Genomic DNA, 26,797 nt, shown 5'->3' on the forward strand with positions numbered 1-26,797 from the left:
CACTGTCCAGGTCTTTCACATATGTGACAAGGGTCCACGTAATTGGACCCTCTTCCTCTGCATTCCCAAACACAGTCACGAGAAGCCAGATTGGAAGCAGCTGCAACTTGAACTGGCCCTTCCATAAGGGATGCCAACATCACATGCAGAGGCTTAACCTGCTGTGCCACAACAAGGCCCCTCGTGTATGCTTTTTGTTTGTCTTTTAGGCTGAGGCACACTTCAGCTATTATTGAAAAAAAAAAGAAAAAGAAAACGTTTATGTTCCTTATGTGCATAGACCATGAGAAAAGGATTTTGTGGTTGTATCCCTAGAAGAGGATCAGGACGCTCTCAGCAGCAAGTAGCAACAGCTGCCTCAATGAGGTTCATTGTCAACAGACCTGAAAAGTGTGGCAGTTAGCAGTACCAGGGTTGATTCAGATGCCCAACAGCACCCAGTATACTCAGGCCCTGACTATCTTTTTGATCTTCCTTCCCATGAGCCGGGATGTTTTGCCCAAGGTCATGAGACAGCTACAGCAGCTCTAAGCATCATGTCTTCACACAACCAAGCTCAAAGGCAGAAAGTAAACAGACAACAGACTCATTACTCATCTCCTGCTTTATCAGGTAAGAAAATCTCTCCCCGGGGCCCGCATTGTGGTGCAACAGATTCAGGGATTCAGATCGGTTGCCGTCCCAGCTGCTCTGCTTTGGATCCAACTTTCTGCTGATGCACCTGGGAAGATGGTGGAAGATGACCCAAGTGCATGGCTCCTTGCCACCCTTGTTGGAGATTCAGATGGAGTTCCTGGCTCCTGGCTTCAGCCCGGCCTGGACATGGTTTTCACAGCCATTTGGGAAGTGAAGCAATGGATGAAAAAGTTACATCTCTCTCTCTCTCTCTCTCTGCCTTTCAAATAAATCTTTTTAAAAAAGAAAATATCCCCTAGTAGCCCCTCAAGAGAATTTATCTTCCATCTCCAAGGAGAGAACTGAATCACACAGATGTCCCTAAACTCAGCTGGGATGATCACGACTGTGTGAGATTCATCACTGGTTGTCAGAGTCTGCCTTGTGCTGCTGTAACAGAATACCATTGGCTGAGGAGTTTATAACCCATAGAAGTTTGTTTGGCTCTTGTTCTGGAAGCTAGGAAGTTGACGTTTGAGGGGTTGCATCTGATGGGGGCCTTCTTCCTGCTCCCACCCATGGTGGGAGGCATCAGGTATTGAGAGAGAGCAAGAGGTCAAACTCGCAGGCCGTTTTATCAACTTGAATCCATTTCTGAGGGTGCAGACTACATGACCGAAATGCATCCCATCTTCCCCTACCTCCTAACGCTATTGCATTGAGTATTAAATTTCCAACACATGCCTTTTGGGAGATACTCTCAAGTCAACAGGAAGTCACTCTCATGCACCAGCATTATCTTTCTTTGAGCATAGCACCACCAGTATCTGACCAGAACCTGCTTTGTGTCATCAAGCAATGAGAGCCTCAAAGAAGAAACAGGCCAGAATCGACACATGGAAAAGACAGAAAACAGAGCACACACAAAACTACACAGTATCTACTCAGTTTTCTCCAGTACGATATTTGCCTGGAGCAAACACTGCTGGATGCACCTGCTAGCCATTACTACCACCTGCTGTAGTTTGAGTATGTCCCCAAAAGTTCATGTGTTGGAAACTTAATCCCCTGTGCTACAGTCCTGAGAGGTGGGAACTTTGGGAGGTGGTTAGTGATGTGCTGGCACTGGAGTGGTTCATTATCGCAAGAGGCGGTTTGTTGGACAAACCAGCCCTGCCCTCTCTGGCCATGTGATCTCCTCCATCATGTTAAAACACGGCAAGAAGACCTTCTCCAGATATGGCTCCTACATCTTGTACCTCTAGGGGTCCAGAAACATAATAAATAATTCTCTTTTCTTTATGAATTATCCAGTCTGGCATGCTGCTACAGCAACACCAACCAAAGACATCACCTTGGAGCAGTCACTTGGCATCATAGTTAACACACTGCTTGGGATACTCTCATCTCATACCAGAGTGTCTGGGTTTGAATCCTGGCTCTGCTTCCAATTCGATTCCTGCTAATGCACACCCTGGGGGGGCAACAGGTGGTGGCTCAAGCCTTTGGCCTCTTCCATCTTCCACGGGAGACTCAGATTGTCTCCCAGCTTTGGCCTGGCCCAGCCCTGGCAGTTATAAGAGCATTTGGGGAGTGAAGCAGCAGATGGAGGACCCTTCTCTGTCTCTCTACCTTTCAAATAAATAAAAAAATGAATTGAATTAAAAAATAAAGGCACTACTTTTTTCTTGCCAGGCCCACCATATTTGTTTATATGTTGGGCAGCCACATTTCTCCAGAGTCTGGGCCCATCTATGGCCAGGGCTGACTCTGAAATGCTCTGCACCCAAGGTGCTAAATTTACTGCCCTCACCAGTGGCTTGTGTAGGGATGGGAATGTGGCACCAAGAGATGCCTTCTTTGGAACCCCCTGGAGAGGGGCAAGGGAAGAGAGGCCCTCTCTCTGGTCTTGGGACAGGGCTGTGGGAAAACATCTTAGCTATAACCACTGCAGCTGTTTCATGTGTCTGTTGGATGTAGATCTCTGGCTACCGTGGTGAAAATGGGGCTCTGGATGGAACTGTCGAGCCCCTACAGTCCTCCAACTTTTAATCACCCTATCCCACAATTTCTTATAGTAAGAGATAATAAATTATCTTATTTGACTATAATTTTTTTTTGGTTATTCACAAGTGATCTTGATAAGATATTGACTCTGGAAAACAGATAGCAAATAATTGAAGGGAGAAGGAGCTAACCAGAGGACATCTAGCTGCTTTAAACTGGTTCAGATTCACAGGCTCAGAATAATCAAATCCCACAGCACTCAAGGAGACCCTTTCAGTAAACATTTCCTATGTGCATCTGAGCCCCACAAGGAGACAGAGACTGAGAGTAGGAACAGAAAGCGATGATGTGCACAATCCTTCAATTCATAGAGCTTGTAATACAATTTGGGAGAAATTTCAGTTGACTGCAAAAATTCTAAATTATTACATTTGTTTTAAGGAACTGGCTCCATTATTTTCAAGAATGATTCTTATTATCAAACAAATAACGAATTTTATCATGCCCCCATTCTACATCAAATATCAGAACACCTCCCAAAATCCCCACATCTATTAGACAAAGACTTAATTTGGCAAGACCAATCCTTCTTTTGAAATGACTATTGATCTATGACTAGATTTACTTTCCCCCAGTTCAAACTAAAAATTCATAGCCATCATGTCCAGCTTTTTTAGCTCAAGCAATTTTATCATGTATAATAAACAATCATCAGAGAGGGACTCAGTAGAGTCTAAATTAATGAATCATCACCGTATTTGAATTTGAGCACAATGATTTCCAATTTGATGGTTGACCTTTAAATTTACTGAGGAAAGGAACGAGCACACAGAGATGGCAGCGAGCAGGCTGACCTATTCACAGTGGATGGACACACTTTGGTATTTGCGGGGAAAGTGCCCAAGGGCAAGAAGGATTCTGAGCGGTGCTAAGTGTGCATTTTGCCTTCATCAGGCCCCTGGGGGAGATGAAGAGTGCTAAGCCTGGGCAGGAAAGCAGCAACCCAGAGAGGAAAAACTACGCTTCTGAATGTGTCTACCAGAGCATAAATTGATTAAAACCCCATTTCAGACCAGAAAGCAAATGCTTTACTAAAGCAATAGTTCCCACAAGCTAAGTCACTTCTGTTTTTTGTTTTGTCATGGCATTTTTTTAATAAAAATGTGAGTAGTTTAGCAACCTTGTTTAAAAATAAAAAATAAAAAACACTATTGATTGATTCAATAGACACAGAGAGAAAGAGGACAGCCAGAGCTCCCACCAGCTGGTTCATTATCCCAAATGGCTGCAATAGCTGGGGCTGGAGCTGGGAGCCAGGAATTCAATCCAGGTCTTCCACATGGGTGGCGGGTATTCAACTGCAGTGGCTATGACCGCTGTCTCCCAAGGTCTGAGTTAGCAGCAAACTGGAATCAGTAGTGGGAACTGGGACTTAAACCCTGGTACTCTGATGTGGGACACAGGCATCTTAACCAGTGTCTCAATCATAGGACAAACACCTACACTGGATTTATTTTTTTAAATGTTGTAGTGACAAAATATATTCAAGGTATACTTCAAGATGATTTTATATACATATACATTGTATACTAATTACTCAAATCAATTAACATATCCATCACATCCAACATTTGTGTTGAGGGGGAGTGAGGGAATTTAAAATCTGCTCCTTTATCACATTTCATATAAACAAAACATCTTTAGTTATAGTCAACATGTGTACATTAGATCCCCAAACTTGAAAATGTATACCTGTAGCCAACATCACACATTCTCTGCCCCCTTCGCCCGCCTCCACATCCTGGCCCCTGGCAATTGGTCTGTAATTTCAACTTCTTTAGATTCTTCATAAAAATGAAGTCATGCAGTATTGTTCTTTCTGGACCTGTTCTTTCCTTTCAAGATTTATTTATTTATTTTAAAGGCAGAGTTACAGACAGAAAGAAGGAAAGACAAAGAGAGAGGTCTTCCATCTGTTGGTCCACTCCCCAAATGGCCACAACGGCTTGAGCTGGGAGCCAGGAACTTCTTCTGGTTCTCCCATGCAAGTGTGCAGGGCCCCAAGCACTTGGGCCACCTTCCACTGCTTTCCCAAGCCACCAGTAGGGAGCTGGATCAAGGGTGGAGCAGCCAGGACTCAAACCAGTGCCTATATGGGATGCCAGTGCCACAGGCAGAGTCTTAACCCAGTATACCACAGCGCCATCCCCTTTGGATCTGTTTTCTCTTACTCACCACACTGTTTTCAGGGTTCTCTCGTGTTATCACAAATGGCAGGATTCCCCTTCCTTTTTATGGCTCACTACCATTCCACTGTGCGTTTGCACCACGTTTGCATTGTCTGTGCGTTTGCTGATGGAGGCTTGCTTCGTTACCACATCTCAGCTGTTGTGAACAGTGCTGCAACAAACACAGGATGCAGATGTCTCTTCAACATACTGATGTCATTTCTTTCAGACATAAACCTAGCAGTGGGGTTGCTGGATCATATGGTAGTTCTTTTGTTGACTTTCTGAAGAAACTTCATGTTGTTTTCCATAATGGCTGTATCTATTTACGTTCCCACTGACAGCAGACAGCAGTTCTGTTTTCTCCACACCCTCACCAACACTGTGATCTCTTGTCTTTTCGGTCACAGCCATGGAGCACCAGTCCCACAACTGACTGTGGCAGCATTAGGGTGCAGCTAAAAGCAGAATGGCCAAGTCGGGGCCTTTTCCATAAAACCATTTTCACTGTGACTGTGTGTTGCATTTGTCTCTCCAGAAACCAGCACATCCAAACTCAGCCTGTAAACAGAAACTTCATTAATAGAGGATTGTCGTTTCAGATGATTCCCTGCCGAAAGACTTCAGCTGACAGGATCGAAGATGAGGAAGGCAGATGGAAGATGAGAGAAGTTTCAAGGGATGGGAGGGGGGATTGAAGGGGAGGGAGGGTTCAGAGATCAGTGGGAGTAGGAGTTGAACTTCTCCAACTTCCTCCTCAGGGCAGCCATTTAGCCTAATTGAACCTAGTAATTAAGACATGTCTTGGAATGCCCGCAACCCATATCCAAGTGCCTGGGTTTGAGTCCCAGCTCGATTCTCAATTTCAGCTTCCTACTAATGTGCACCCTGGGAGGCAGTGAGAATGGCTTAAGTCCTTGCCACCCACATGGGAAACACACGGCTTCCACTTCAGCCTAGCATAATCCTAGCTGTTGTGGACATTTGAGGAGTGAACCAACTAATAGGGTATTTCTCTTCCTCTCTCCCTTTCTCTCTCTCTCTCTCTCTCTCTCTCTCTGTCTGTCTCTCTCTGTGTCTCTCCCTCTCTCTGTCTCTCTCTCTCTCTCCTCTCTTCCGTACCCCCCTCTTTGCCTCTCAAATAATTAACTAACTAAAAAATAAAGAAAGAAAACTTCCTCTTCATCAGTGTGGTTGCCTCCCACCACTTTTCAAACCTGAAGGAGAATATTACTACACTGAGGGTATTTTAATAGCACATCTTGATGTCAAGATCATGAAAGAGGGGGAAAGAAGTTATCACATATTGCAGGAGACTGGGGTGCTGTGATAACTAAATGCGATCCTGAGTTGACTCCTGGAGTAGGAAAAAAGGTCATTAGTGGAAAGACTAAGGAAACCCAAGTGTAGTCTTTAGTTAGCTGGATGTTAGTTTCTTCAGTTTCATTAATGTATCATGGTTATATTAGATGAGACCCATAGGATGTAGAGCCTATGGAATTACTTTGTATATCTTTACAGTACATTGTTTTCTAGACATTAAAATTTACTGTAGCTGGCTAAATTTAAAGGTAAAGCACTTTCAAGACTTTTCTTTTTCGCATGATAGAAAATGCAGTATATTTTTCTCCAGAGAAACAGATGTGGTTACAGACTGATTATTGACTGTAGAAACTATTTTTGAAGAAATCCAGGGAAATTATTTGACTTTATTTCATGAAACATAATGACCGCTAGCTTAGCTGAGTCTCAGGTGAGTCTATCAGTCTGAGGATAAGGTTGAAGCACATGCTGGAAATGCTGTTACAATTAGTGCTTTCTGTAAGTTAATCAGTTAACAAGTCTTCTGAGAAAGAACTAGAATTTTGGGAAGCCAAGAGACAGGACCACTGATTTATGAGAAAGTCACAGCTCCGAGCCTTGAGTTCCCAGCCCTATGTATATAAAAACTGATGTCCTTCAGTCTATACTTTGTAGACTGAGTTTCTTTGTAAGACCTGGTGGAAAAAAAAAAAATTCTATTGTATGAATTTGTCCATGAAGGGGTGGGAAAAGGGCTCTCCTACATTTTTAAACTTTCATCATAGAAAATTTGAGATTTTCACAGAAGTAGAGTAGTACAGTGACTCCCTGTGTCATCATCCTGCTTCAGCAAGTACCAACTCATGGCTGTACTCCTGTTATCTGCATTGTAATCACTCCCCTACCCTCCGCTCCCACAAGATGATTGTACAGAAAATCCCAGACATTACATCATTTTATCTGTAAATAGTTCTCTGTGTGTCTCTCAAAGATATTACTTTTACAAAAAAAAATAAATAACCACAATAGCCTTTATCACACCTAAAACAAAATTAACAATTGTACTTCATCAAGGCCATGTTGAAATGTCCCTGATTATTCATAAGTTATTTTTACAGTTTGTTTAAGCAAGGCCCATGCCTTGCATTTGGTTTTTATGTCTCTTTAATTGCCATATCATCTACCGGCTCCCCTTGCTGTATCCTGGGTTGTTCATTCTGCAGTTTTCCACGTCCCGGATTCTGCTGCTGATGTCCTGGTGGGGCTGTTTGACACATGGAACACGTTCCTGTGTCTGTGGGCTTTTCCTCTGCTGATCCTTCCCTAAACACTTCCCTCCATGCTGGCCTCTGTTCTGGCCCCAGCAGCAACCTCACACCTTGCTTATGGCTTGATCAGCCACCTGGGATCTGCACACCCACTGCCCAGTGAAAATCATCCTTAGGATAGTGCATGTTGGCCTCCAATCTCAACAGTTCCATCCAAAACATAGTGTGCTGCCTTCTCTTGCTCCCTCCATTGAATCTTCATCCCTCCTTGCTCTCTCTCCTCTTCAGTGAGTGGAACCACAATCTGCTCAGAGCTCCAAGCTAGAAATGTGGACACCATCTCTGATTCCTCCCTCTCCTGTACTGCCCCTCCATCCAATTCTTCCCAACCCTTGTCAATTTTACCCAGACTATGTCACCCATTCACTTCTCTCCATTTCCAATGGCAACTATCTCGTCTGTTGCCTTGATGGCTTTACAGCCTCCCAACAAGTTCTGCTGTCACAGCTCTCTCTCTCTCTCTTCTTAAATTATTGTTCCTCCTGCATTTAGAATGGTCCCTCTAAAACAAATCAGATGGCATTATTCTCCTATTTAGGCCAAGACAATGGTTCTCCATTGCTCTGAGAATAAAATCCATTGTTAGTCACTGAAAACTCTTCAGGATCTGGACTCTGCTTACTATTTCAGAGTCATTTTTGCCTGCCACTCCCCTCACTTCCCATCCTGGACCCCTGTCATCAGGAACTCTTTCTCAGTCTCCAGACTCTTCTTGTGCCTTTCTCCATAGCCTTCATAGTCTTTCCCCTTCGCCAGCGTAAACCATACTTGTGCTTAGATTTCTTTTATGTTCATCCCCTTCACTGTAACCTCCCAAGGAATGTGTTGGCTGTTTCTGCACGTGCCATCTCAGCACCCTGATTTTGCCCTTTCATATCACTGCTGGTATCCCTCACTACATAGCAATCTCCTTAAGAGCAGGGAGTGTATTTTCTTCCCTTTTACATGTTCAGTACCTAACAAAGTCTTAGCACATAATAAGCACTTCATTAATCAATTGGCTGAACTGATAAAGATGCATGATGGTTAATTATGTAACAACCTGACCAAATAGCAGGTAAAACATTATTTCTGTGTGCTGTTGAGGGTGTTTCTGGAAGAGATTAGTACTGAAATCACTAGACCTGGTGAGGAACATCTGTCAACAAGGTGGACAGGCATCATCCAATCTGTTGAGTATAGAACAAAATGGCAGAAGAAGTATGAACTGTCTCTCTTGTGAAGCTGGGATGTCCAGCTTCTCCCGCTGTTGGATACCAGGCTCTAAGCCCTTGGACTATGGGACTTACATCAATTCCCTCACCCTCGTCTAGTGCTTTCGACTCGGACGGAGAATCCACCATTGACTCCCCAGGTTTCCAGGCCTTCAGAATGACATCGAGTTACATCACTAGCTTTCCTGGTTCTCCATGTGCATATGGCACACCTTGGGTCTTCGTGGCCTCCATAATTATATGAGACAATTTCCACACGAGACCCCTCTTTGACAGCTCTCTACATCCTTACATAACCTATTGGTTCTGTTTCCCTGGAGAACTCAAATAATAGTCAATAAGGAGTCAATGAGTGAATGCATGAATGAGTGACTCAGCCAACTCATCCATCATTCAATGAGCGAAAAAAACCAATCAATCAGTGAGTGAAAACACTCAAGTAAATACAACCTAAATCTGAACAGACTAAAGGCAAGCCAGATCGTTATTTTATCTTTCTTTCTTTCTTTTTTTTTTTTTTTTTTTGGACAGGCAGAGTGGACAGTGAGAGAGAGAGACAGAGAGAAAGGTCTTCCTTTTGCCATTGGTTCACCCCCCAGTGGCCGCCGCGGCCGGCGCACCGCGCTGATCCGAAGGCAGGAGCCAAGTGCTTCTCCTGGTCTCCCATGTGGGTGCAGGGCCCAAACACTTGGGCCATCCTCCACTGCACTCCCTGGCCACAGCAGAGAGCTGGCCTGGAAGAGGGGCAACCGGGACAGAATCCGACACCCCGACAGGGACTAGAACCCAGTGTGCCGGTGCCGCAAGGAGGAGGATCAGCCTATTGAGCTGCGGCGCTGGACTTATCTTTAATTATATATTTTGTTTACTTGAGGAGCAGAGAGACAGACAGACAGAGCTCCCGTCTTCTGGCTCACTTCCCAAATGTCTGGGCCAGGCTGAAGCAGGGAGAACACCAATTCAGGTCTCTCACAGAGGCGGCATGGACACATGCATCTGAGCCATCATCTGCTGTTCCTAGGGTGTGTATTAGCAGGAACCTGGAATTGGAAGCAGAGCCAGGACTTGAATCCAAGTACCCTGATATGGGATGTGGGCATTCCAACCAGCCTATTAACTGCTGGGCCAAATAATTCTGATTATTTTAAACTTTTATTTAATAAGTGTAAATTTCCAAAGTACAGCTTATGGATTACAATGGCTTCCCCCCCCCATACCTTCCCTCCCACCCACAACCCTCCCATCTCCCGCTCCCTCTCCCATTCCATTCACATTAAGATTCATTTTCAATTCTCTTTATATACAGAAGATCAATTTAGCCTATATTAAGTAAATTTCAACAGTTTGCACCCACATAGAAACACAAAGTGAAAAAAACTGTTTGAGTACTAGTTATAGCATTAAATCACAATGTACAGCACATTAAGGACAGAGATCCTACATGAGGAGTAAGTGCACAGTGACTCCTGTTGTTGACTTAACAAATTGACACTCTTGTTTATGGCGTCAGTAATCACCCTAGGCTCTTGTCATGAGTTGCCAAGGCTATGGAAGCCTTTTGAGTTCGCCAACTCCGATCTTTTTTAGACAAGGTCATAGTCAAAGTGGAAGTTCTCTCCTCCCTTCAGAGAAAGGTACCTCCTTCTTTGATGGCCCGTTCTTTCCACTGGGATCTCACTTGCAGAGATCTTTCATTTGATAATTCTAATTTTTAAAAGCTCCTTTCAACAGGTTTTTTTTTAATAGACCTTTTTTTTCTTATTTTTTTAAGATTTATTTATTTATTTGAAAGTCAGAGTTACACAGAAAGAGAAGGAGAGGCAGAGAGAGAGGTCTTCCATCTGCTGGTTCACTCCCCAGATGGCCGCAATGGATGGAGCTGCACTGATCCGAAGCCAGGAGCTAGGAGCTTCTTCTGGGTCTCCCACACAGGTCCAGGGGCCCAAGCACTTGGATCATCTTCTACCGCTTTCCCAGGCCATAGCAGAGAACTGGATCAGAAGTGGAGCAGCCGGGACTCGAACCAGAGACTATATGGGATGCCGGCACTACAAGGCAGCAGCTTTACTCACTCACTACGCCACAGCGCTGGCCCCTCAACAGGTCTTTTTGTCTTTAAGTATAAACAACTCAGATGAATGCAATAATCCAATACTTTCTTACCTTGCTTGACCAGCTTTCTTAAATGTAGCAGAGGAAAATCATGTCCAAAGCATTTTCCCAACAAGTGATAAAGTTATAATGCAGCATATAAAATTTTATGATATAGCTGTTTGTTAATATGCTTCTATATTTGATATCTCTTTTGTGGATACATAAAATTAAAGATTTTTAGGACATTCTGGAAAGAATTCAAGTGCAATGTCATATTATTTTTTTTTCAAAATACCAAAAGTATGCAATATTCCCCTGTTATAGACTATTCCTATTAATATGAAGTTTCTGTGGCTATTTATAATATATGCCTCTGGATTAGCAAAACCTGATGTGACTCTTTTTTGTAGCTAATAGTAGAACTTTGTATTACAATTAATAGGATGTGGGTTAAGCTGTACTCAAAGATAATTTTTTCAAAGATTTATTTATTTATTTGAAACTCAGAATTATGGTGAGGGGGGTGGAGAGAGCTTTTCCATCTGCTGGACCACTCCCCAGATTGCCATAACTGCTAGCACTGGACCAGGCCAAAGCCAGGAGCCAGGAGCTTTATCTGGGTCTCCCACATGGGTGCAGGGGCCCAAGGACTTGGGCCATCTTCTACTGTTTTCCCAGGCCATAGTAGAGAGCTGGATCGGAAGTGGAGCAGCCGGTACTCGAACCGGCTTCCAGATGGGATGCTGGTGCTGCAGAAGGCAGCTTTACCTGCTATACCACAATGCCAGCCCCCTCAAATATAAATTTATTGCCTTAAACACAGTATAACTAGGATTCCAGTTCAACTTTTTTTTTTTTTTTTTTTTTGATGGGCAGAGTGGACAGTGAGAGAGAGAGACAGAGAGAAAGGTCTTCCTTTGCCGTTAGTTCACCCTCCAATGGCCGGCACGGCTGGTGCGCTGTGGCCGGCGCACCGCGCTGATCCGAAGCCAGGAGCCAGGTGCTTATCATGGTCTCCCATGTGGGTGCAGGGCCCAAGCACTTGGGCCATCCTCCACTGCACTCCCGGGCCACAGCAGAGAGCTGGCCTGGAAGAGGGGCAACCGGGACAGAATCCGATGCCCCGACTGGGACTAGAACCCGGTGTGCCGGCGCCGCAAGGTGGAGGATTAGCCTGTTAAGCCACGGCGCCGGCCAGTTCACTTATATTTTAGGATGTCCCACTATTTATTTGGCTATGACTTGTTAATGAGAACATGCTTCTTTCACTCTCTCACTTTCCCACTGGTTTTGCTAGAACACTCAATGGCTGTTCTTGCTTTTTTTCAAGCAAAAAATCTTTTTTAGCAGTTTTAGGTTTGCAGAGAAAAAGTTTAGGTTTGAGGGAAAAACACAGAGTTCCTACATGCTCCATCTCCCTCCCCACAATTTTTCTTATTAACATTTTGTATTAAGATGGTCCACTAGTTACAATCAACACACTAGTGTCAGTACATTAATATTAACTAAAGTTCATAGTTTACCTTAGGGTTCACTTTGATGTTATAAGACTTCCTGTGGATCTTGACAAATGAATAATTACATGTATTCACTGTTAAAATAAGCCACAGAATACCAGTTTCACTAACCCAAAATTCCCTTGTGCTCTTATTTACTCCGCCTGTCTACTCCAAAATGTCAACCACTGATCTTTTTATTGTCCCCATAGCTTTTCCTTTCCTACAGTGTCATAAAGTTGCAGTCATATGGCTTCTTTTGCTTAGTAATATGCATTTAAGACTCCTCTGTATCTTTTTCATTGCTTGACAGCTCATTTCTTTTTATTGCTGAACAATATTCCATTTATGAACAACATCTCAGTGTGTTTACCCATTCACCTGTCCAAGGACATCTCAGTTGCTTCAAAATTCTGGCAACTATGAACAAAACTGCTATATAACTGTTCATGTGCATGTTTTTGTGTTGACGTAAGTTTTCAGTTCATAAGTTTTCAATTCAAGCAGCGTGATCGCTGGATCTTATGATGAGAGTATACTTAGTTTTGTAGGAAAACACCAAACTAACTTCTAAAGTAGCTGTACCATATAATAGTACCACTGGCAATGAATAAGAGTTGCTAGGGAACATAACTGACCGAGAGTTAAGGTACTGGCCAGGAGTACTTGGGTTTGAGTCCTGGCTCTGCCCCAGATTCCAGCTTCTGGCTGATGTACACCCTGGGAGGCCTAAGTGATGGCTCAGGTGTGTCCATGACACATGGGAGACCCGGATTGAGTTCCGTGTTCAGCCATTGCAGGCATCTGGGGAGTGAATTAGCAGATGGAAGCTCTCTCTTTCTCTCAGGCTCTCAAATAATAATTTTTTTAAAAAAACAAAGAGTTACTTTTGCTCCATATCCTCACCAGCATTTGGTGTTGTCAGTGTTTTGGATTTGACCATTCTCACAGGTGTGTAGTGGTATATCATTGTTGTTTTAATTTATAATTCCCAGGTGATATGGTGGGGATCATCTCTCTTTCACGTGCTTATTTGCTGTCTGCATATCTTCTTTGATTAGGTGTCTGTTCAGATCTTTTGCCCATTTTTTAATTGGGTTGTTTTCTTACTATTGGGTTTTAAGAGTTGTTTATATATATCAGATACCAGTTCTTTATCTGATATGTGGTTTACAGAGATTTTTTTTTCCCATCTTGTGGCTTCTTTTTCCATTCTCTTCACAGTGTTTTTTTAACAGAAGTTTAAAAAATTTTTTTATTTTAATTTTTAATTAATTTTTAACAGACTCAATGCGATTTGTAGATGCAATTCTAAGAATATAATGAACAGAAGTATTAAATTATAATGAAATCCAACTTTTTTCTTTCATGGATTTGTGCCTTTGGTGTTGTATCTAGGAAGTCATCACTAAATTTAAGGTCAACTGGAATTTCTCCAATGTTACCTTCTTTTTATGCTTTTATTTTATTTTATTGAAAACAAGAGATATTGAGATCACAAAGTGAAAGATTCATGACATTGATCATAACATGGTAAAAGAAGGTATATTTCATATCCATGATATAATTCAATGAAGCAACATTTATAACTACATACCAAATGATATGATATCCACACCATTTTTATACCATACTATACTAACTTGCACACATAAGAGAAAACACATGATAGCCATCTTTCTGAGACTAATTTTTTTTTAGGATTTATTTTATTTATTAGAAGGGTGGAGTGATAGAGAGAGGAAGAGAGACAGAGAGAGATCTTCCAATAGCTGGTTCACTCCCTAAATGGCCATAACACCCAGGGTTGGGCCAGGCCAAAGCCAGGAGACAGAATCACCATCCAGGTCTCCCACTTGCATGGCAGGGCCCAAGCCCTTGGGCCATCTTTCACTGTTTTCCCTGGCTCATTAGCAGGGAGCAGGATTAGAAGAGGAGCATCCAGGATTTGCTGAACTCATTGCACCACCATGGCAGCCCCTCCAATGTTACCTTCTAAGAGTTTCATAGTTCTTTGTTGTACATTTAGGGCGAGGATTAATTTTGAGTTGATTTTTGTGAAAGGATTTTTTTGCATGTGGATATCCAGGTGTTCCATCACATTTTTTTAATATATATTTTCTTTTTTTAAATTTTTGACAGGCAGAGTGGACAGTGAGAGAGAGAGAGAAAGGTCTTCCTTTTCCATTGGTTCACCCCACAATGGCCACTGTGGCCGGCGCGCTGTGGCCGGCGCACTGCGCTGTTCCGAAGGCAGGAGCCAGGTGCTTACCCTGTCTCCCATGCGGGTGCAGGGCCCAAGCACTTGGGCCATCCTCCTCTGCACTCCCAGGCCATAGCAGAGAGCTGGCCTGGAAGAGGAGCAACTGGGACAGAATCTGGCGCCCCAACGGGGACTAGAACCTGGTGTGCCGGCGCCGCTAGGCGGAGGATTAGCCTGTTGAGCCACGGTGCCGGTCTATATATATATTTTCAAATATTTTTCTTCAATGATCCTGTTTCTGGATTCTAGAAGAATATGTTAAATTTGTCTTCCAGGTCTCTGATCAGATTTTCTGGACTCTCCAGTTTTCAGTTTCCTGCTTCCACTGACTTTGTATTGGTTGTTTCTTTTCTTTCTTTCTTTCTTTCTTTCTTTTTTTTTTTTTTTTTTTTTTTTTGACAGGCAGAGTGGACAGAGAGAGAGAGAGACAGAGAGAAAGGTCTTCCTTTTCACTTCCACTTTGACTATGACCTTGTCAAAATAAGATCAAAGTCGGCGAGCTCAGGGGGCTTCCATGGCCTTGGCAACTCATGACTAGAGCCTAGGGAGATTGCCGGTGCCTTAAACAAGAGTGTCGATTTGTTAAGTCAACAACAGGAGTCACTGTGCACTTACTCCCCATGTAGGATCTCTGTCCTTAATGTGTAGTTCAATGTGAATTAATGATATGACTAGTCCTCAAACAGTATTTGGCAATTTGTGTTCTGCATGGGGGCAAACTGATGAAATCTTTACTTAATATATACTAAATTGATCTTCTGTATATAAAGATAATCAAAAATGAATCTTGATGTGAATGGAATGGGAGAGGGAGTGGGAGATGGGAGGGTTGTGGGTGGGTGGGAAGTTATGAGGGGGAAAAAGCCATTGTAATCCATAAACTGTACTTTGGAAATTTATATCTACTAAAAAAAAGTTTTTTTTTTTCTTAAAGAAAGGTCTTCCTTTACTGTTGGTTCACCCTCCAATGGCCGCTGCGGCCTGCGCACTGTGCTGATCCAAAGCCAGGAGCCAGGTGCTTCTCCTGGTCTCCCATGCTGGTGCAGGGCCCAAGGACCTGGGCCATCCTCCACTGCACTCCCACGCCACAGCAGAGAGCTGGACTGGAAGAGGAGCAACCGGGGCAGAATTCGGCGCCCCGACGGGGACTAGAACCCGGTATGCCAGCGCTGCAGGTGGAGGATTAGCCTATTGAGCCACGGCACCCGCCTGTTGTTTCAAATTCACTATTTTTTTCTGATTCTTTCCATGTCACAGATTATGTCTGATGAATAAGCAATGACTTCATTAATCTTTTTGAGAATATGCACAAAATATTTTTGAATTTAAATATTTATAAATAAATTAGACGAACATACATTCTGTCGAGAGTCTCTATACCTGTTGTCCTTCCATAGCTATTAATAGTCCCATATAGAATATTTAATGTTCAAAAATGCTCCAGTTTAGGGGCTGGCATGTGGCAGCTCCCTGCTAACATGCCTGGGAAAGCAGTAGAAGGTGGCCCAAAAGCCTGGACTCCTGCCATTCACAAGGGAGATACAGATGGAGTTCTATTCTGTTGTGGCCATATCAGAGTGTTGCTTTCAGTTCCAGCTGCTCTGCTTCCAATACAACTCCCTATTAATGCACCTTGGAGGCAGCAGATGACAGCCCAAATGCTTGGGCCCCTTGTCGAAAACCAGAATGGAGTTCCAGGCTTCTGGCTTCGGTCTGGCCCAGACCTGGCTGTCATGGGCCATTTGGAAAGTAAACCAGCAGATGGAAGTGCTCTCTCTCTCTCTTTCTCTCTCTTTCTCATTTTCTCATTTGTCTTTCTTTCAAATAAATAAATATATGCTTTTAAGAAAATCCTACTCCTAAGAGCATGGTCCGTGGACCAGGAGCCTTGGCATCACCTACAGGTTTATTGGACATGTGGAAACTTGGACCCTACCCCAGACCCACTAAATCAAAACCAGCAGTTAATAACTTCCCTGGGTGACTTAGAGGTACTGTAAAGAATGAGCAACACCAGCCCAAGTACTTAAATATCCCTCGGGAAGCTTGAGCTGGGCATGATTTTTACAGGGCTGCTCTAGCCAAAGACCAGGCAAGCTTCCGTGGTTCAAGTGAAGACATGTCTGTTAATTTGCCAATGTTGCCACGGACAGCACTTACTGCTACCAGGGCAAATGGGTGGGGATAATTTACAGGTAGAGTTCTGCTTTCAAAGTTTTATTTTCTTCATCGTTCAGAAAACAATCTTAGGATCCCTCTTCCTCCGATAAACCTCCTCCAGCACCAGAAAAAAGATTTGGATAACTTTGGTTGAATCTGCCCGTTTGCCTTGAAGTCTGATGTAATCAGTCTCCTACCATGGAATTAAGTGTAATTCCTGGGGGAAGGCAAGATTGTTGAAGGCTAACGATAAAATATATGAAGACTCAATGAAAAGTGTTATAACTGCACGGCTACTAAGAGCTCTCTGGATGGCCTAAGTCTCTGGGTCTATCTCACTCCCCCCCCCCCCCCCCCCCCCCCCCCCCGTGTATCTGCTTCCAGGAGGAAGTTCTCTGTGCTGTCGGCTTCGTCTGTCTGCTGCTTAGGAACTGTGTGCTGTTCAAGCTCAGCTTTCGCCCCGCTGGCTCCTCCCGTCGCAGGGAGATGCTGTGTCTGTCCTGTGCTGAAAGCGGAGGTGGTTCTGCCAGGACAGTCTGCAGTCCCCTCCAAAGCGTGCACTGCTGGATGGTAGGAGGAGGGTGACACTGGGTCTTTTGTGACATACCAAGAGTCTCAGACAGCTCGTGGAAAATGTGTTATGAAAAGCTATGTGTGGATTAATTCTTTGTCTCAAAAGAAATGTATCTTTGAATCCAGGAACTTTTTTGAAGTCCCATCATCTTGGCATGATAGGAAAGAGAGAAGGATCTCTTCCTGGGTATTGTGTTTCAAATGCTCAGAATACAGATTTTTGGAGGAAAGTTTTCTTCCCTATAATTAGAGAATAGTGGGACTTTAGGTGGGGATGCCCCTTCCACCGCACAGCCCCTCTCCCCCTATCACCGCCATCGAGGCCACTGACAGCTACTCAGCCTGCATGGCTGCGTTCCCTCCACAGGGGGCGCTGTTTTCTACTTGGATCATGTCTTTCTGGTGCCCTTTTAATTTACCTTTTTTGGAGGGGAAATATTTTTCTATTAATTTATTTTTTCATTAAAAAGACTTTTATTAACAATTATAATTATTTATGGATGCCGTGTGACATTCTTTTTCTTTGTGCTCCTACAAGTATTTAAAATTTAAGTATTTTTGAAATTTTGCCATATTCACTTCATACACAGATATTACATACATGTACATATTACTCTTTTTCTTAAACACAGGGATATTAATATTATGTTAGTATTATATTATTTTCAATATTATACTAATATTCATTATATATTAATATTATATTACTATGTGGGATTCGTGACTATGATCATGAAGTGAGGAAAGTAGGGTGTATTGTCATGTATAATTCAGTGAAACAATATTTATAACTATATACCAAATAATATGACATTCAGACAATTTTTATACTTTTCCTATATATTAACTTCCACGTATGAAAGAAAACATATGATATTTATCTTTCTGTGTCTGGCTGTTTTCACTTAATACAATGATCTCCAGTTCCATCCATTCTGTTGCAAATGTCAGGATTCCATTCTTTTTTTTAAAAAAAATGTATTTATTTATTTGAAAGGCAGAGTCACAGAGAAGCAGAGGCAGAAAGAGAGAGAGGTCTTACATCCGCTGGTTCACTCCCCAAATGGCCACCAATGGCCAGAGCCATGCCGATCTGAAGCCAGGAGCCAGGAGCTTCCTCTGGACCTCCCACACGGGTGCAGGGGCTCAAGGACTTGGGCCAGCTTTTACTGCCTTCCATAGCAGAGAGCTGGATTGGAAGTGGAGCAGCCTGGACTTGAATTAGCGCCCATATGGGATGCCGGCAATGCAGGCAGCCTCTTTACCTGCTATGCCACAGTGCCGGCTCCCAGAATTCCGTTCTTTTTCATGGCTGAGTAATAGTCCATCAGATATAAAGATCCCCTTTCTATATCCAGTCTCCAGTTGACAGACATGGGGGTTGATTCCATCTTTGCTATTGTTCACTGAATTTCTATTTCCCAGGCGCCTTTTTCTAATATTCACAGACAGAACTTAGATGCTTCCAGAGACTGCCTGGGAAATTCCTAAGAAAGGTGCCCAATGTCCTGATCTTCCAGGCATATAAAGAGAGGAGGCAGATCTGTGTGAGGCAGCTGGGAAGACATGAAGACCCTAGAGGAGCGATAGTCACAGGACACAGCTAAGCAGAAAGGGTCTTAGCCTCACGCAGTGCCCTGTGGCGGAGCAGGGAGCAGGAGAAGCAGAGAGAGTGTAGCACCTGGGGGGATCCTTATGGAAAGACAGAGAGACAACTCAGCTGTGACCTGGAGCAGAGAGGGGGCAGGAACAGGTGAGAATAGCTTGGGAAAAAATCATCACTCAGAGCCAAACTGTCAGCGCATACGAGGGTACTTTGAAAAGTCCATGGAAAATGGAATTGAATGAAAAGCTTCCACTGGTACAAAAACGTTTTAAAATCTGGGATGAAGGCCGGCGCCGTGGCTTAACAGGCTAATCCTCCGCCTTGTGGCGCTGGCACACCGGGTTCTAGTCCCGGTTGGGGCGCCGGATTCTATCCCGGTTGCTCCTCTTCCAGGCCAGCTCTCTGCTATGGCCCGGGAGTGCAGTGGAGGATGGCCCAAGTGCTTGGGCCCTGCACCCGCATGGGAGACCAGGAGAAGTGCCTGGCTCCTGGCTTCGGATCAGCGCGATGCGCCGGCCGCAGAGACCATTGGAGGGTGAACCAATGGCAAAAAGGAAGACCTTTCTCTCTCTCTCTCTCTCTCTCTCTCTCTCTCTCTCTTTCTCACTATCCACTCTGCCTATCAAAAATAATAATAATACTAATAAAATAAATAAATAAATAAACTTAAAAAAAAATCTGGGATGAGCATCGGACAAGGTTAAGATGCTGCTTGGGACACTTGCACCCTATATCAGAGTGCAGATTCGGCTCCTGCTATTGTGCACCTTGGGAGGCAGCAGGTGGTGGTTCAAGCTCTTAGATTCCTGCCACTCACATGGGAGACCTGGACTGAGCACCAGCTCTTTGCTTCTACCCTGGCTGTTGTGGATATTTGGGAAGGGAATTAGTGAATGGAAGGGTCGTCTTTCTTCTTTCCTTTCTCTCTCTTTCTATCTCTCTCCTCTCTCATCTTTTGCACGTAAGTAAAAATTTAAAAACCTTAAATCCATATAAATTTTTTCATAACACATTTTCATGATCTTTTTAAAGACAATTTGTATACAAATATTTCAATTTTTTGCACCAAAATAAGCTTATTTTTTCTTCCTTCAACTTTTTGAGGTACTCCCTCATTACTCCATGACCTGCCCCCTTCCTCCACTCTCCTGATAGAAGTACATTTTCTTAGAACATCAGCTCACCAGGATTCAAGGGGGCAGGACCTTGAGAAGCTCAGTGGAGCTGGAAGGGGCGAATGTATTTTTCCCTCAAATCTGGTACAATGGAAACTTGAAATAGAATATAAGCAGGCAAAAAGGGAAAAAACAAGATACTTCCTAGTTTCCTTGCTTTCTGGCTGCAAATCACATCTATTAACATTGCCTTCTGTCCAAGTTGTACCACTGTGTATTTTTGAGACAGAAATTTCTGATTCCATTCAACGTGATGTTCTTAATCAGAATGAATTTCTTTTTTTTCTTCAATGGATCAAGTGATATGGTTCACTAAAAAAGGTGGAGATCTGTGTTGTCTGTTTTTTTCTTAATGGCAAAGATCCCAAAATCAATTTTAAAACATTCTTAAGCAAATTCAACCTTTCTTGATATTATGTAATGAAACTATACTAAAGTCTTCATGCTGAACAGATAACACTTTCTAGTAGGACAAATATTTCATAATTTCCTAGATTTAAAAAATCAGTATTTAGTACTGGCTATCCTATTAAAGTTTAAAACACCATAAGTTAACTAAGTTCACTGTGCTTGCTTCCCCACTTTTAAGAGACAAATTGGTCTTGGACTGAAATGCAAAGGTATGAAAAAAATGTTTAAAGCAAAATAGGTCACTTTGACCCATTTTAACAGCCAACAGCTCAGTAAATAAATACAACCGTGGTAAATAAAGTTCTCTGGCTATCGCTCTATGAAGCAATGCCAGGAAGAGATGAATGAAAGTAATTTTTTAAATCAGTAATTTTCCTATTTGGCTCCCTTTCTAGACTCTTTTCAGACCGCCTGCGTTCAATCCGAATTTGCGCCAGTTATTAGTTAAAAGGCAACGGTCACAAAGATGTGCTGGGCTGTGTTCTAAAGTCTGCTTCTTAATTAAGATACACTTTTTTTTCTAACACAGATTTTTTTTCCCCCCGGATGTTTTCTGCACAGCATCTTCCTTGTTTACAGGTTATACACAAGGAAAATACCTATCACTGAATTTTCTCTTCCACAAAAACACACATCTCACGTGCAGATTCAGGGACAGACGCCAAAATCTAAAATACATGACAGTCATTAACCAGTGTCGTTAGTAGAAGTCATTTGCACCAGTTTATAACTTTAATCACTTTATGTTTCCACTGCTGAATCCCCTGGGTGCCCACTATCTCACCATGCTCTTATAATTTCATGCCCTTTCTCCCCACTGACATATACCTTGTGGAAGTCAGAATGCAAGGTGACCTCCTTCCAGAAAACTGCCCCCAGGGAATTAAGGACAACAGCCTCCCCCCTACCCCGCCCCGCCCCACTCCTGCCCCATATCCGTGCCTTTGCTCTCCAAAGTCGCAGCTATCCTCAGCCAACCATGGTCTGAAAATATGACATGGAAAATTCAAGAAATAAATGATTCCTCGCTTTCCAACTGAGCGCTGGCCTCAGTAGCATTGTGACATCTCCCACTGCCCTGCTACATTCCACCCGGGACATGAATCATCCCCTGGTGTTGTAGCTGCTGCCTGCCCTTCAGTCACTGGGTAGCCAGCCATCAGGGCCATTGGCTTGACTCAGTGGTTTGGCAGTGCTTGTGGTCAAGTAACCTTTATGCGACTTAGTAGGGGCCCCAAAGGAGGCATCAGGGCAGAGACCATGGAAGGGAATGCTGCAGGGAGTATGGGGAAAAGCCTAGAACACATAGTGTTCAGCACTGTCTGTAGTTTTAGGGATTTGCTGGGGGTCTTGGAATATCTCTATGGGTAAGAGGGATGGCAGGGAGAAGGGATTACTATATTCCATCCCCTCACAAAATCCTACTGTAATTTATTTCTTATCTTCCATATTACCTTTAGACATTTAATTTCAATTACATGTGTGTGTGGAATCCACCCTACACCTGCTATTTGGCCGTATTTGGTTACATGTTCCTAAAGGGTAAAGACACAGTTGGGAATTCAGGACTTTATTCCTCAGTGCTAGTGCTAACAGCCTTCTCTTCTCTCATGGAGACACACACCTGACGTCCCACATACATTCTCCTGCCCCACCCCCCTTTTGTGGTAACAGAGCCCTGGGAAGTGATGAACTAAAGTAATTCTATTCCCCGCCTCTCTGAAAGTTGCAGGACAGAAGGGGTGTAAATAGAAGTCATTAAGGAGGGGTCCTGGGAAAGCCCCTTTTTCACCTTGCTTCCCTCCCCTTCATTTTGCCCCAAGAGGTTGGAGTGTGATGGCTACACCCTGTGATCTCAAGGAGTGAGCTCCTGCAGGAAGAGGGATTGGACAGAGACAGGGGGCTGAATCCCTCGTGCTGAGATGGGACCATGACTCCCAAGCCGGGTCATGTATAGAATGTCAGAGTAGGATCCATCAGTGAAGCAGCACCACTAGTGTGTGTGTGTGTGTGTGTGTGTCCTGGTTACAGGAACTGCATCGGAAGCACCCATGGAGCCAGTTAAATAGTGTATGTGAGGAGGCTGTCTTTGAGGCTGATGCTGGGGGCTCGGGTAGCTGAGCAGGAAGATGGAGATAAGGCAGAGGAAAGGAACCTTATGGAACCCATAAGCATAGTCTGGAGCCCACAGGTATGGACTGGAGTCTGGGCCAGGGCCCACTGACCATGATCTGAGTGGTGTGACTATTCTGTTCAAACAGGGGACATTCATCCTAGAGCTAGACACACACACACACACACACGCACACACACGGCTCAGGAGGAGCCTAATGAAGCAGGCCAGCTCCTGTACGGTCACAAAATGTGAACTGCCAAATGGCAGCTGCACCTGGTCCCCCAGACTCTCCCAGGGAAACTACTGGACCTGTTCTGACCGGAAACATGTGGAAAAAGGAATTCTGGGATATATATTTCAGCGCAGCCCCTGTTGATGTGTGTCAAGGCCACCAAATTCTGGATTTCTTTTTTGTTTGATCTTGCTTTGTTTTTAAAAATTTACTTATATACTTGAAAGGCAGAGTTGGGAGAGGAGGGAGGGAGGGGAGAAGGGAGGGAGAGAGAGAGAGAGAGAGAGAGAGAGAGGAGACAGAGAGAGAAATCCTCCATCTGCTGAATCACTCCCAAATGACCACAATAGTCAGGGATGGCTCAGGCCAAAGCCAGGAGCCTGGAACTCCATCTGGGACTCTCATGTGGGTGCAGGGACCCAATACTTGAATCATCTTCTGCTCTTCCAGGCGCATTAGCAGAGAACTGGATTGGAAGTGGAGCAGCCGGGATTCAAACCAAGGCTTACATGGGATACCAGTGTTGCAGAAAGTGGTTTAATTCACTGCACTATAACCCCAGACTCTCTGGATTTCTTTAAATTTTCTCCTGCTTAAAGTACCTCATTTGATCCTCTATTATTAACAACCAAATGTAATTCCTAACAGTTACTGAGCCTCTATAAATAAATGTTGATCCACAGCCAAACTGGACCGTGAATCTGCTCTCTGGATCCAGATAACTTCAACACAGAGACTTCTGTCTTGTTAACAGAAGATATGGACTTTTTAAAAAGTTGCTTTGGAGAACTTCCAAGCATAGCATATTTTAAGAGAAAAACGGTAAAGGTCAAGGAATCGATAGAGATTTGCAGAATGAAAGAACTGTGTTCTTCATTCCAGAAAGGAGACTGGGGAGGGAGGAGACCAGCGTCTTCCGGGGCTTGGAGAGCACAGCTAAGGGAACTCAGGGCTTGTAAATTACATTGTGCAATGTTAGCCCCAGGATGAAAGGATGGTCTCACAGTGCCACGTCTTGTTTTGAACATGGTTGTTTGGGGGCATGACACAATCATTTGTGATTTAAGCATCTATGATTTCAGTACTCTATCCTCCTGTTTGCAGGAGATCCTTGTAATTCCTCAACGATTTCCACAAGTAGCTGTCATTGTCACCTGACAGCAAGCAGCTTACTGGAATGGCGTGAGGTGTCCGTGAACCATGAAAAGACGGAGGAGACAGAATGGGCAGAGCAAGCTGCAGAACAATAGGGAGCCCGGGAGCAGGGAAGGCCCCGAGAGGAGCCTCACACTAGGCAGACATGACTGGGCCCTGGCATTCCCATCATGCTCAGTGTGATCAGCTGGGCGTCCTTCTGGGAAGATGGCCGGCCTCGAGCTCAGAAGCTCCAGGAGGTTCTGGAGCTGGAGGCTGTCAGCTAACTATGCTCCTTGCCAAGGAACAAATGTCAGGTTCTCCCTGAGCAGCATATTTCCGTGACTGTCACAAGCACAGATGCTAAGAGATATGTTCTTTCTTGTTTTTTGTTTTAAAAGCTTTATTTATTTGAGAGGCAGAGTTACAGACAGAGAGAGGGAAAGACAGATAGAGATCTTCCACCTGCTGGTTCACTCCCCAAATGGCCGCAAAGGCCGAAGCTGGGCTGAACCGAAGCCAGGAGCCAGGAGCTTCTTCCAAGTCTCCTATGTGGATGCAGAGGCCCAAGCACTTGGGCCATCTTCTACTGTTTTCCCAGGCCATAGCAGAGAGCTGGATCAGCCAGGACTCGAACCGGTGTCCATATGGGATGCCAGCGACACAGGTGGAGGCTCAGCCCACTACACCACAGCGCCAGCCCCGAGATACGCTCTTTCTACATGATGGAAACACCTGACACACCCATTTCCAAAGTCAAGTTGAAGAAAAGAATCCTTACCAGGGCAGGGTGACTCATCGCAGGTCAGAAAATAAGAAAGAAGATAGGTTAAGAAATTTTCTGAAGAAGGGGTGAGGGAGATGTAAGCTAAAAGACACAGAATTCCAAATAGAGAGGAGAAATACATTCAAGGGACTTATTGTACAACACGGTGACATTAGTTCACAATTGTGTAATATATACTTGAGAATCGTTTCAGAGAGTAGATTTTAAGCATTTTCACCACACATCAACCATGAGTATGTCAAGTTTTGCATGTGTTAATCAGCTTGACGTAGCTCTTCCGCACATCTGGGTATTTCAAAAAATCATATTGTTCACCATAAACAAGAAGGTATTTCAAAAAATTCATAAATAATGGAACTAAAAGGAAAGTTTGGGGACAAGTATTTGGCTCAGCAGATGAAATGCTGCCTTGGACACCTGCATCCCACATCAGAATGCCTGGGTTAGAATCCCAGCACGATTCAAACTCCTCCTTCCTGCTCATGTGCAGCCTGGGGGCAGCAGGTGGTGGCTCAAGTACTTGGGCGCCTGCCACCCATGTGGGAGACCCAGGTTGAATTCCAAGCTCCTGGTTTTGACCTTGTCCAGCCCCACCCGTTGCCGATATTTGGGAAGTGAACAAGTAGGTGCAAGATCTCTCTCTCTCTCTCTCTCTCCACTTTTTCAAATAAGTAAAAATAAATTTTTAAAAAGATAAATTAATTTTGGTGCAAAAAATGAAATCTAGGCATAGTTTTTCATAATGCACATTCGCCACAAACACTCATTGATTAAATTGCTCCAATTTTTGAGCTGGCAGAGTTTGAGTTCACACAGACCCCAAACCAGAGAGGGAAATCTATGTTGACATTTTTTTCTAGCGTTCCTCAATCCTAGGCTCATGACTCTGCTTCCTGTCTCTACACACCATCCAGGAGGATCACGCTGTCATATTTTCCCATGGCTACTCAATCCCTGTCTGCCCACAACTCCCACCTCACCTCCTAGCTTTCTGTGGGTCAGCCACACTAAGAAGCAGCTCCCTTTAGCCTATAGCCCCTAACAGCCTTGCTTCCCATCTGTTTTCTATTTCCTTAGTAGATGTATGATAACTTAGGCTGGAAAGCTAATTGGCTCTGACTGATGAGAGCAAAATGACCACCTGATTTGCATCTATAGCTTGAATGCCAATCAGTGGCTGGCTAAAGGCAGAATTAAATAAAAATCTGTACAGGCCAAAGCTGGGGAATTCTGGGTCAGAAGGATAAGTATTTACCCTTTACACTGGACAGGCAGCATCTTGCACCATAGATATTGACCAGTTGCAGATTTTATTCTCAAAAGGCACTCATCCCTAGTGATCTCAGCAAATAAATAACTCATAACAGCTTATTTAAATTCCAGTATTCTGGAGGACATTGTCTTTCTATCCTTTATATTGTCTACTCAGGATAGAGGCTCGGAAGTAGTAACAAAATAAGCACAATGATTAAGTAACTGATAGATACAAAGAATGGCACTTGAAACTTTAGTGCTGTGGCTTTAATTTGCTTGTACTGTAGGTTGCGTTATATAAGTCCATTTTACAGAAGAAGGTTAGCAAGTGTAAGTGACAGAAGATAATCAACTAGCTAGCCATCCTGACTTGGGACAGGTCTGACTCCCTAATCTTTTGCTCTCTTCTCTCACTCCACAATTCACAATTACATGCCAGGGTCTAAGACTCTGAACATGAAGTCCACATCTGCTGGCATCCATAGTGTCCAACAGCTGATGTGGGAGAGTGATTGGGATTAAAAAGAAAACGAGATTGGCCAGAGATGATAACGGCTGAAGCAATTAGACATACCCAGTTTCATCGACCCTTGTGTGTGTAGGGTAATTATTCTGAATGCTCACCCTTTTATATATTTGACGTTTTCCCTTATCAAAGCAGAAGTGGGCAGGAGTCATCATATTCTGTGAAGGCATTCAGTTGTTACAAATGGCTCCCATCTAGCTGGAACATTATGAAGGTCCTGCCCTGACCCCAACTGGCCACACATACATACACACACACACACACACAGGTGCTCCC

The 26,797-nt window shown here is 43.8% G+C and overlaps 1 long non-coding RNA gene across 1 annotated transcript in view; it reads right to left on the reverse strand.

Moving 5' to 3' along the window:
• Positions 1-4,883: 4,883 nt before the first annotated feature.
• LOC133777295 (uncharacterized) overlaps positions 4,884-26,797 on the reverse strand; it is a 38,784-nt gene continuing 16,870 nt past the window's right edge. The window contains exon 3 of the long non-coding RNA XR_009868513.1: positions 4,884-5,022. This is a non-coding gene — a long non-coding RNA (uncharacterized LOC133777295). The remainder of the gene's footprint in view (positions 5,023-26,797) is intronic.

Source organism: Lepus europaeus, chromosome 18 (genome assembly GCF_033115175.1).
Source record: "Lepus europaeus isolate LE1 chromosome 18, mLepTim1.pri, whole genome shotgun sequence".
Taxonomy (NCBI): Eukaryota; Metazoa; Chordata; class Mammalia; order Lagomorpha; family Leporidae; genus Lepus; species Lepus europaeus.